This window comes from Peromyscus maniculatus, chromosome 22, assembly GCF_049852395.1.
Source record: "Peromyscus maniculatus bairdii isolate BWxNUB_F1_BW_parent chromosome 22, HU_Pman_BW_mat_3.1, whole genome shotgun sequence".
Taxonomy (NCBI): domain Eukaryota; kingdom Metazoa; phylum Chordata; class Mammalia; order Rodentia; family Cricetidae; genus Peromyscus; species Peromyscus maniculatus.
Window position 1 is genome coordinate 12,011,606 of NC_134873.1, and position 11,836 is coordinate 12,023,441.

At 40.0% G+C, this 11,836-nt stretch overlaps 1 pseudogene; it reads right to left on the bottom strand.

Annotated features, from left to right (window-relative positions):
- Positions 1–7,178: 7,178 nt before the first annotated feature.
- Positions 7,179–10,406, bottom strand: LOC143270282 (shieldin complex subunit 2 pseudogene; annotated as a pseudogene).
- Between the last annotated feature and the right edge of the window lie 1,430 nt (positions 10,407–11,836).

Genomic DNA, 11,836 nt, shown 5'->3' on the forward strand with positions numbered 1-11,836 from the left:
TTTGGTGAGAAAATTGAGGGGTGGTGAGTAAACATTGGGCAAGTATTAGTGAGTTGGAAATGAAGCTACTGTTGAAAGTCAGTTTCAGAACATTTCTCCAATGTGGTTGGCCTTGGCTTTGATACCCTCTACCGTCAAATAAGAAAAAGATCAAAATAAAGGTTAATGAGATAGTGTATCGATGATTTACTCAGCAAACAAGCTTCATTTGTGCTTCATTGTCTCTAATCAAATGATTTCTCTTTTCATTATTAAAGGATAAAAATATTCCAAGTAGGCAGTAACAAGTGGTATCATGAAATGTCTTATTTCTCAATTGTGGAGGTAGCTCTGAATTCTGTAGGCCTTTTGAAGCTTTATTGTATGATGTATACTATATTTGGTAGAGTAATTATTAAAAACTGGATCCGATGGGGCTGGAGAGATGGCTCAGCAGTTGTGACTCCTCTTCCAGACATCCCGAGTTCAATTCCCAACAACCACATGGTGGCTCACAACCATCTGTAGTGGGATCCGATGCCCTCTTCTGGCATAAAGTCATACCTGCAGATAGAACTCTCATACGTAAAATAAATAAATAAGTCTTAAAGCAGAAAAACCCAACTGAATCCAAGAAAGGTTTGACTACTACCATAGAAATCATTCTTTGAGATTTGTCTGAGGAGGAAGGAGCCTCAATGGCCATTTGTAGTCCATCCTTTGAGAATTCTGATCACTTAATTTGTCCATTTATATATTGGGTTGCAGGATTGATTTTTTTTTTTCTTTCTGTCTTTATATATTTTACATACTAATCTTGTCATTGCATGTTTGGCTAGCAAAGATGTTTTCCTGTTCCGTAGGCTGTTAGCTGTCTTTTCACACCGCTCCATGTGCTATGTTGCAGCTTTTTTTATTTCACTCACACCTGCTGTGTTCTCCCTGAGTGCTCCCCCACCCCAAATGTCCTTGCCTATACTTATCTTGAAATGTTTTCTTTGTTTTTTCCCTCTAAAGCTTTTGGAACTTCAGATTTTATATTAAGGTATTCAATCCATTTAGAATTAATTATTTTATGCAGAGGGAGAAGTTCTAATTTTATTCATTCTGAATGTGGATATCCAGTTTGGTAGCAAGAGCTGTTGGAGTAGACTGTCTTTTCTCTGTTGTATGTTGGCAGCATCTTTGCCAAAGATGGGTGGGTCTAGCTGCATAGGTTTACATCTGGGTGGAGTCACATGTTTCTCTTGGCGATGTTTTTGTCACCGACTCAGTGGTAAAACAGGAAATCAGGTATGGAAATAACATGAACATTGTTCTTTTTCCTCAGAATTGCTTTGGTTAGCAATGTTCTTTTATGCTTCCATATACACTAGAACTTTCTGTTTTCTAATTTTTTTTTAAACAATTTTTTTAAAAGATTTATTTATTTATTAATGTATACAGTATTTTGTCTGCCTGTATGTCTGCAGACCAGAAGAGGGCACCAGATCTCATTACAGATGGTTGTGAGCCACCGTGTGGTTGCTGGGAATTGAACTCAGGACCTCTGGAAGAGCAGCCAGTGCTCTTAACTGCTGAGCCATCTCTCAAGCCCTGTTTTCTAATTTTTTAATTGTTTTGTTTCTCTGCTGTAGCCATAGCTGTCCTGGAATTCAATTTGTAGACCAGGCTGGCCTTGAACTGACAGAGATTCACCTGCCTCTGCCTCTCAAGTGCTGGGATTAAAGGCATGCACCACCACTACCTAGCTGGACTTTTGGTTTTATATATAAAGAATGTTATTGAAATTTTATGCATATTGCATGGAACTTCAAAGTTTGCTTTTGGAGTTACAGCCTTCTTTACATTAGTTATGCCAGTCCATAGCACAGGAGGTTTTTCCTTTTTGAAGTGTTGTTTTTAATTTGTTTTTCTTTACTATTACACTTTTCAGAATAACTGCCTTTCACTTCCTTGTTTATTCTTTTTCCAGGGATTTTTGATTGCTTTTCTGCATGTATCTATTTTGAATGCAATTGTTTTCCTGATTTTGTTTATAGTATGCTTGTTATTATTGACATCAGAAAGCCTCTGATTTTGTGTATGTGTGTGTTCATGTGTATGTGCTTGTATATATGTGTTGTGTAAGAGTGGGTGTGCATGTAGAGGCCAGTGGACAAATTTTAGGTGTTCCTTGCTTTCCTTGGTTGAGACACACACACACACACACACACACACACACACACACACACACACACACACACACACACTTTCTTTTGAGACACTGTCTCTTAAATAGACCAGCTAGCCTTTGAACTTTGCTAGATTCTTCCGGCTCTGTGTCATTTTCCATAGCTATGAAAGGATTATAGATTCTTGAGTTACTACATCATGCTTTTATGTGCTTTATGAGTTCTGGGATTCTGACCTCAGGTCACCAGGCTTGCACATCAAGTGCTTTTACCCACTGAGTCATTTCCCCAGCCATGCTTTTGATTTTGTATTCTAGGATGTTGCTGATTTTTTTTTTTTTCTAAATCACTTTTAATTTTTTTCTGGTGTAGTTTTTAGGGTTTCTTATCTGATATTGTGTGCAATTCAGCACACATTGATGTTTCCTTATTGTATTCATTTTATTTCCTTCCCTTTTATTATTTGTCTACTCAAGATGTCTTGTACTATGTTGAAATAACAATGGAGAAAATGGCCACCCTTGTCTTTATCTTGACTTTAATGAATATTCTTTGACTTTTTTCTTATTTACTATAATTTTGCTAATTGTTTGTTCTATATTGTTTTTATTTTATGAGGGATGTTCTTTCTATTTCTACTTCATGACTTTAATTATGGGTGCTGGATTTTGGTAAAACCTTTGAATGGGAAAAAGTAAAAACTTCTGCTTCTATTGGTATGATCTTGTGATTTCTACATTTATGTAAACTTATGTGATATATTGCATTTTATGTGTGTATGTTGCCTATAAATTCCTGTGATAAAGCCAACCTGATTGTGAACGATGGTTTTTATATGTTGCTGAATTATGTTTTCAGGTATCTTACAATTTTTATAGGTGTGTTCTTTATGAAGATTTGCCTGCAATTGTGTGTGTGTGTGTGTGTGTGTGTGTGTGTGTGTGTGTGTGTGTGTTTTTAAAGATTTATTTATTTATTATGTATACAGTGTTCTGTCTGCATGTATCTCTGCAGGCCAGAAGATGGCACCAGATCTCATTACAGATGGTTGTGAGCCACCATGTGGTTGCTGGGAATTGAACTCAGGACCTTTGGAAGAGCAAGCAGTGCTCTTAACCTCTGAGCCATCTCTCCAGCCCCGTTTTTTTTTTTTTTTTTTTTTTAAATAACATTACTGTGTGTGGTGTTCATTTATATAATATATAGACATTCATGACAAGGTACACATGTGGCCAGAATTTTCTCCTCCCTTTATGTGGGTTCTAGATAGTGAACTCAGGCCATCAGGCTTGCATACCAAGTGCCTTTAACTGCTGAGCATCTCATTGGCTCCAGTAGCTACTTTTGTTTGTTTGTTTTGTTTTTTTCAAGACAGTGTTTCTCTGTGTACTTTGGCTGTCCTGGAACTCACTTTTTAGACCAGGTTGGCTTCAAACTCAGAAATTCACCTGCCTCTGCCTCCTGAGTGCTGGGATTAAAGGTGTGCGACACCACCTCCCGACTGCTACTTTCTATCAGAGGATGGAGAACATCTGACTTGTAGAGTTTCTGTTGAAATTTCTAGTATTAATGACTTTGTCTTTATATGCGACTTTGTTTTTTTCATGGGACTTTTTTTCATTACTGGTATTTTTTATTCTCTGTGCTAATGTTTTAAATATAATATGGTATATGTAGGTGCTTCCCAATCTTTTCAGTTTGTATCCTAAATATTTCCTGAGTCAGAAGAGTAATCTCTGCCTATATTTAGGTAATTTCCTGCTCTATGGCTTTATTGAGTATGTTACTTTCACCATTGTTTGATATTTTCCTGTCCTCATAAGTCCTTTATAAATGTAATTTCCTTTGGGTGGGGGTTGATTTTACATGCTCTGTTCATGCTTTTTGTTTGTTTTCTCTTTATCAGTATCTGAGTGTTCTCATTCATGTTTGTCTTCCAAAAGTTGATACTGTCTTCTACTTGATCTATAATATTTTTGTAGGTTTTAAATTTTTCTTTAATTAGGTTTGTTTCTCTTTTTTGAAAGATTTCTTTATTTATTTTATATATATGAGTGCTCTGTCTGCATATAGAGCCTGCATGCCAGAAGAGGGCATCAGATCCCATTATAAGTGTTTGTGAGCCACTATGTGGTTGCTGGGAATTGAATTCAGGACCTCTGGAAGAGTAGCCAGTGCTCTTAACCATTGAGCCATCTCTCCAGCCTATAGGTTTGTTTCTTTATTTATTTGTGCTTATACATGGGTATGAGTGTGCCTCTATGGACGTGTGACAGTCAGAGGAATCAATTCTTTCCTTCTACCCTGTGGGTCCTAGGGTTCAAACTCAGGTCATCAGGCTTGGTGGTAAGTGCTCTTACCCACTGAGCCTCATGCTAGCCCCTGTGGCTTTTTACAGAGTTTTTGACTTAATGACCTCTTCATTTGTAAGATTTCAATTTGATGTTCTTAGTTTTTCTCTAGCTATTGCACCCTTCTTTCATATCTTGAAATGAATCCTCAATTTTATTGGGGTACATTTACTTGTATTCTCTTATTTTATTCAGGATTTTATTTATATTGTTTTTTGGTTAGGTTTTCTTATGATTGTCTTTTGGAGTACTTTGATTTCATTTGATTCACTGTCATTGGAATCCAGTTCCTTGAATTTGGCATTTTCCAAGATGGCATTCTACCATAATTCCTCATGTTTGTGCTTTGGGATTTCCATATCTCTGGTTATCTTGTTGGATTCCCTCCTCCCTTCCCTAAAATAACTGCTGTCTTATTTCAACTGTAATATTTGCAGTTTGAAAGGGAACTAGTTTATAGTAAGGGCTGGGATTTGTTCATCAGTAGACTGGGTTGTAGGTTAGTAGCTAAATAGTCTATGTGCAGAGGCCTTGAGTTGTGATCCTCAGTACTACTCCAGCTGCAGAAACAACCATAATGGCTAGAAAGGACCACTATGCAAGGCATGTTAAAAAACAAAACAAAACAAAACAAAACAAAAAACAAACAAACAAAAAACCAGTGTTACGGCCAGATGTAGTGGCACATGTCTTTAATCCAGCACTGGGGATGCAGAAGTAGGCAGGTCTCTGTGAGGTCAGTGTCAGCCTTGGTCTACATAGTGAGTTCCAGGCCATCCAGGGCTACATAATGATTCTATTTCAAACAACCACACACAAAAAGTGCTGCATTTAAATTCTGTATATAGTGGAACAAGGATAATAGTTTATACTAAGTATTAGTTCCTAAGTTTAGATATAGAAGGGAAGTAGATCAACTGAGAGAGTAGAGGCTGACAAAGTAGAAAAAAAGAACTGGAGAGGTTTGATTCCATATGCGGTAGGAATGAGAGGGAGAGTACATGGTTTGTGTGTAAGAATAATAGTAGAAAGTATGTCACTGAATGGTTGCAGAACATACCAAAACATCTTAAACCTATTGAAAAATAGAAAAATTCAAGGAAGACTGTTAGGATATTTATGCAAGAGTAAAGATTAAAAAAAAAATCTATAAGCCAGGCATGATGGTGCACATCTTTAATCTCAGCACTAGGAAGAAGAGGCAGGCAGATCTCTGAATTTAAGGACAGCCCTGTCCATATAGTTCCAAGCTAGCCAAAGCTACATAGTGAGACTGTCTCAGAAAATCTAAACAAACACTGAAGTGCTGTGGGATGGAAATCTAGGGAGAAGGAGGGCAGAGTCAGGACAGCTGCAATCCAACTGCCCAAGGAACAAGATGCCAGCAGACCGGTAATGCTACAGCCACATGGCAGAATATAGATTAATAGAAAAGGGTTAATTTAAGATGTAATAGCTAGCTAGCAATAAGTCCAAGCCACAGACCAAATAGTTTGCAATTAATAATAAGCCTCTGTGTGTTTATTTGGGACTGAGCAACTGTGGGACACAGGAAAACTTACAGCTGGATGGTCTTTCTGTATGCTGTGAATATGTGTTGCTACCATTTGTTAATAAAGAAGCTGCTCTGGTCTATGACAAGACAGGTTATAGCCAGGTAGGAAATCCAAGCAGAGAGACAGGGAAAAGGAGGGCGGAGTCAGGACAGATGCTATCCAGCTACCCAAGGAACAAGATGCCAGCAGACTGGTAACACCATGGCCATGTGGCAAAATATAGATGAATAGAAATGGGTTAATTTAAGATGTTAGAGCTAGCTAGCAATGAGCCTGAGCAATCAGCCAAGCAATTATAAGTAAGATTAAGTCTCTGAATGATTATTTGGGAAGGCTGACAGAGATTTGGAAACTGGCAGGTGGGACAGAGAGAAACTTCCACCTACACTGAAGAGTAATAAAAGTAAAATTAGTTTATATATATATATATATATATATATATATATATATATATATATATATATATATATATATGAATCTTCCTTCCTAGTGCCATTTCATGTAGAAATCCATGATGCTGAAACAAGTGTGGTTCAGTGCTCCAACTCAAACCTTTAGAACCAGTTAGTGCATATTCAGTACCCAGTGGAGTTGAAACAAATTGCTCCTTAGATTGGTCTTCTCGCCCAGCTGTTCAAGGTTCAGCTTTGCATTTCTCAGTTCCCATAGTGTCCAGGTGTTTTATGACCCTTCAGGAGAACCCCTCAGGCAATCAGCTCCAGGCATATTTGCCATACTTACACTTTTTCCTGAGCATACACTGATCCCAAATATGTTCATGAAACCCTTGGTTTCATCTCCAGGCCAGTCGGTCACTCCTCACATACCTGTTCCTAAGGTGCCATTGTCAGGAAGGTGGGAAAAGCAATTACCCAGTAATTCTCACTAACAACAAACAGAACTGCAATGGTAAGAGCTATCTACCTACTTCAGTCTCAAAGGTCACACAGCAGCCTCCATCTTCACAGCCTCTCTCTGCCACATGGCTGGTAGATCTACTAAGTGTTCCTGCAGCCCATCATTTTATTTTTTTTTCTTTTAAAAATTAACTTATAAATTTATTTGGTATAAATATATTATGGTAATAAAATATTTATTTTAAAAACTCCAGGCAAAAGCCCTGTCATTTCATTTATTTCAAAGCACAGATCATAGGGTTGGGTGGTTCAGCAGTTAAGAGCACTTTCTCAGAATCCATTTGGCAGCTCACACCCATATATTACTCTAGTCCCAGGGGATCCACTCCCCTCTCCTGGCCTCTGTGGGCACCAGACATGGTACACAGATATACACAGGCAAAACTCACAAACATAAAAAGTAAATAAATCTTCAAAAGACAGATTATTTCATCACTCCTTCCTTGGAATGCTGCCTGTGTCCTCCCTCCGACCTCAGAGAAAGTCCCGGGCTCCACATTGTCCATGAATCAGGACAGAAATCTAGTAAGGAGAATTCCTGTTGCAATGGGTAGCTGTTTTCATCCAACTCGAAAAAGCTCTGAATCTTCAACACACAAGGTTCTGCACTGATGGCCAACAAGGAGTGGAGCAAGTCTGCTGCAACCATGCTGTAGGTGACTTCTGAGGAAGGTACTATCGCTCTGTTGAGGCAATCTGGAGAGATGTTGAGAAGAATGCGTTCCATCATCTTTGACCCTACACAAGTACACAAGTACTATGTCTTCCATCAACTATGGTCATTAAAGCTGGCCTATACAATGTTTTCTTCCCAGCAAATGGCAAGCAGCTCAGACATTGTCTGTAGACCCTGTTCTCATCTGTTTCCAGTTCTGAGCCACAATGCGCACAGCCAGCATATGTAATGCTGGGAAGAGAAGAGAAGAGAAGATACCCTTCAGAGAACTGTGAGCATTTAGAGCTATCTTCTGAGCTGCTGGGACAGTAAACACCAGCTCTGAAACCTTGGCTTTAATCAGAACCACTCCTGAATACTTATCCTTTAGATGAGTTGCTAAGTCTGATGTCTTGACAAAGGAGGGAATATTTTTTTGAAATTTTGCTCTAAATGAAATTGCTCTTGTGTCGTCCTCAAACAGGTACTCACAGGATGACCACAGTGTTGTATGCAACTCTAAGTTTTCTAGTATGCAATTGCGTTGAACAAAAAGGTACTTAAATTCCCAAATACGACCTTTATTCCTTTGAAGCTGAGTATACCAGGCTGCTCCCGGACCCCACAATACAAGCACATAATGTTGACCTTGAGCCTGTTCCACAGTTAACAGAACTTTCCTTTGCTTCTGTCCTCTATAACTATACACTGCCTCTGTCAATACAGTGACATCCAGTACTCTGAGTACGGCATGGATTAATGTATCAGGCTGCAGCTGCTCCAATTCCACAAACTTTACAGTGTTCATTTTCTGATGCTGCTTCTGAGGCAGATCTTTGAGATAGGAATGTTTTGAAGACACATATCCTAGTAAGTCCTCAAGTACAACACTGGCAACTACATTGGAATATTTTTCAGGCTGGACATGTGAATAACTTCCAAGATTTAATAACTGACTGGTAAATGTTGATTGGAGTACTGTCTCACCAACCCATTGGTCCTCATAAACAGTAACATCTGTAATTAAAATTATATCCCCAAGAAACACTGTAAGTGCCCAAAATGCTGCAGTCCTCCACAGAACAACTCTCTTCCTCACTTCTGATTGATCAATTACTACAACTGTTGCTAAGGGCACTTTAGAACCAGAATTTGGTCCAGATTTTACGTTTATTTCCTTCACATGGCACGGGGTTAGCACCATGACTAAGCAGTTATACTTGAGTCACAGTCTTTTATTAGTGATATTTTTTTAATGGCCTTAAATTTAGACATGATCCTCTGGGGCGCCATTTTGGCTGACTCTCTTGTAGTAGAGTCCATCTTTGACTTCTTGGATACTTGATGGACTTCCGAACAAGCTTTAGAATGATGGAAATTATCTTTAGAGGACTGGCTTCTTTTAGCAGAACTTTGGTGGAAGCTACTCAGTTGGGAACACAGTATTCCTGAGCCACACAACTCAATGCATACCTCATTTGGTGGCGGGTTTTCTTCATTACTGAAAAGATCTTGTGAACTTATATTATTTTCAAGACTTTTTCCAGGGTTTCTGATAACGTGGCTGCTTTCTGATTCAAGACTAAAAAGTTCCAGGGAATACGCCTGGCTCTGCTCACTCTCAGATTCGTTTTCAGAATTGTCCCTGGGCTTAACAAGATTATCTTCAGCTAGTCTTCCTTCTGGACTTCCTGTGGGTTCCATCCCCATGTTTATAGTCCCTTTATTTGGACAGTCTTGCCCTTTATTATTCCCTTGAGCTAGAAAAGCACACTGGCTGGAGGTCATTATACTGAGAAACTCAGTGTCAGTAGACACTTTCTGGTCTGAGGCCTTCCCAACTGCTCCCTCAGACCCTGGCTCAGGCTTTGTGTCAGAGAAAACGGTCTCCTGACTCTGTCTTTCATGTACAGTTGGCACAGGCTTTGTTCTCACAGCCTCTGGCCCTATAGTAATCTGTTCAGTACAACAGTCCAAATCCAATTCAGCTGTACATTTATGATCTAACGGAAGCAAATCTGCTTGAAAGTTCTGAACACAGGGATTTGACTGGTTTTTAGACTGCTCATCTCTAAGTTTCATATTTTCACACTGAAACTTCTGGTATTTTTCTTCTTCAGGTAAATGCTGAACTCTGTCCTTAAATTCACATATCTGCACATTAGTCATATCACTCTGGCCTGAGGGATTCATCTTCTGGGACTTTATACTCTGTGTTTCAGAAGCACAACAGATGAAACCATCTTCCACCTGCGCAGACCTAGTCACATAAGTTGTTGAAAGGTGACCACTAAAAACATCTGGAGGGCCAGCAGTTTCTGGGATTTGGTAGTCTTTCAGATTTTGAAGCTCCTGGTTTTCAGCCTTCAGATATAAAGAATGCTGTTTGTATAAAAGTTGGATTTGTTCCCAGGTGTTGGCAGTGGACATTAAGGAAGCTGTTCCCTGTGATATCGTCATTTTCAGTGGAGCAACTGGAGCACCCAAAAAAACGTGAACTTGAGATCCTCGACTCATAATTTTGTCTAGGCTGGTCGCAGGCCCATGGTAATCCTCCACTTCAACCTCCACCGTGCCTGGCTCGTGCCTGTAATCCCAGCACTCATGTAAATCCTCCAGGTTGAGAAATCACTCAAAATCGCTGAACAGTTGAACAGAACACATTAAAACCTTGTGCAACGGAAAGGCCAGTGCGGCCAGGGTCTCCTCCCTCTAGTCCTAAGACTTCTTGCTTTCCAGTCTGAACTCCCCCGGCGCCTTGGCGGCCGCTGCTCTACCTCTCCAGCCGGCCGCGCCGCGAACCCGCACACTCCGCTCCGGCCGAGGGCGGAAAGGAGGGGCCTGGTGACTCTCGCGGCCCCGGGTGGCTGGCCAGACCGCGTGGCCTCCCGGCAGTCCGCTCCTCCCGACCTGGCCTCCGCACGAGTGACGGGGGACCGACCTTGCGGGCCGCCCACGCTCCCGACGGCCCCCGAGAGCCTAGGCCTCCCTCCCCGGGGCCCGCGCGCGTGCCCGCGCTAGCCCCGCACCGACGAGCATGCGCACCCCATCATTTTATTTTGAAAGACAATTCTGAGATCGTTTCTGTTCAGAACAGCCCAAATTGCCTTGTGTATTCACTTGTTTCTTTGCAGACATCCAAATTATTAAGTTTATTTTCAGCTTGCCTTTCATTGGAATAGACTTGCTTATTATGATTATTTCCTTTCACTAAATTGCAATAGTGGGGCTTCTAATTCTCTGTCTTACATGGAAGTCTCTAGCATCTCCCCATAATACATTCTCAATGGGCCTTGATTGTGAGCTCACTCCTACATCTTCCTGCATGGCTGAAGACTGTACTGTCCACACTGGTGTGATGACATCTGCATCACATATCTCATGGCATTATTAGACCATAATACATAATTAGGAATTGAAAGTGTGGGAGCTTGAAATTCTGATGCTTCACTATTCTACCCACAATGGTTGAAGTTTACACTTATGTTGGTCAAACCTTTAAGGGTTTTGTTTTGTTTTCATTTTATCACAAAAAGTAGCAGGTTTCCTTATGGTGTTTTCAAAGTTATTGTGGCAGTTTCAGAGACTAAGACCTTTGCCACATTTAGTTTTTTTTTTTTTTTTTTTTTTTTGTGTGTGTGTGTGTGTGTGTGTGTGCGCGCGCGCGCGCGCGCGCAAGGTGGGAGGTAAGGGTCTAGAGTCATATTTCTGTTTGTGAATATTATAAACAAAATTTTCTAGAAAGAAGCTGAACCTTCCATTGGACCTTCTGCAAGGCTGACCAACTGTGCAGAACTTCAGTAATTATAGAGAGTTTGGAATGCTCCAAGTCCAGCACTAAATCATCCTGAGTCATCTTTAGCCACCATAATAGTAATTTATGCTCCTACTCTAGCTGACGTCTTTGTAATCATTAGATAAATCCCATGGGATGTGCAAACAGCACTGATTTCTAACCAACCAAGAAAGCTAAAAATGTTTTTAGATGGTGTTGGAGGCCTATGGCACAGTTTCTCCCCTTTGCTTTAGCATCCCTACCTAACGTTCCTACCAATGTATTTCAAAAGTGTCTTAATTTATGACTTTCTTTCTTCTGTCTCTATAAAAACTTTATGAAATTCCTTTCACATAGGAATGTGAAATTTGTGACCTAAATCTGTGCTAACAGGCCATGGTCACTCATATTGGGCTCCAGAATAAACTA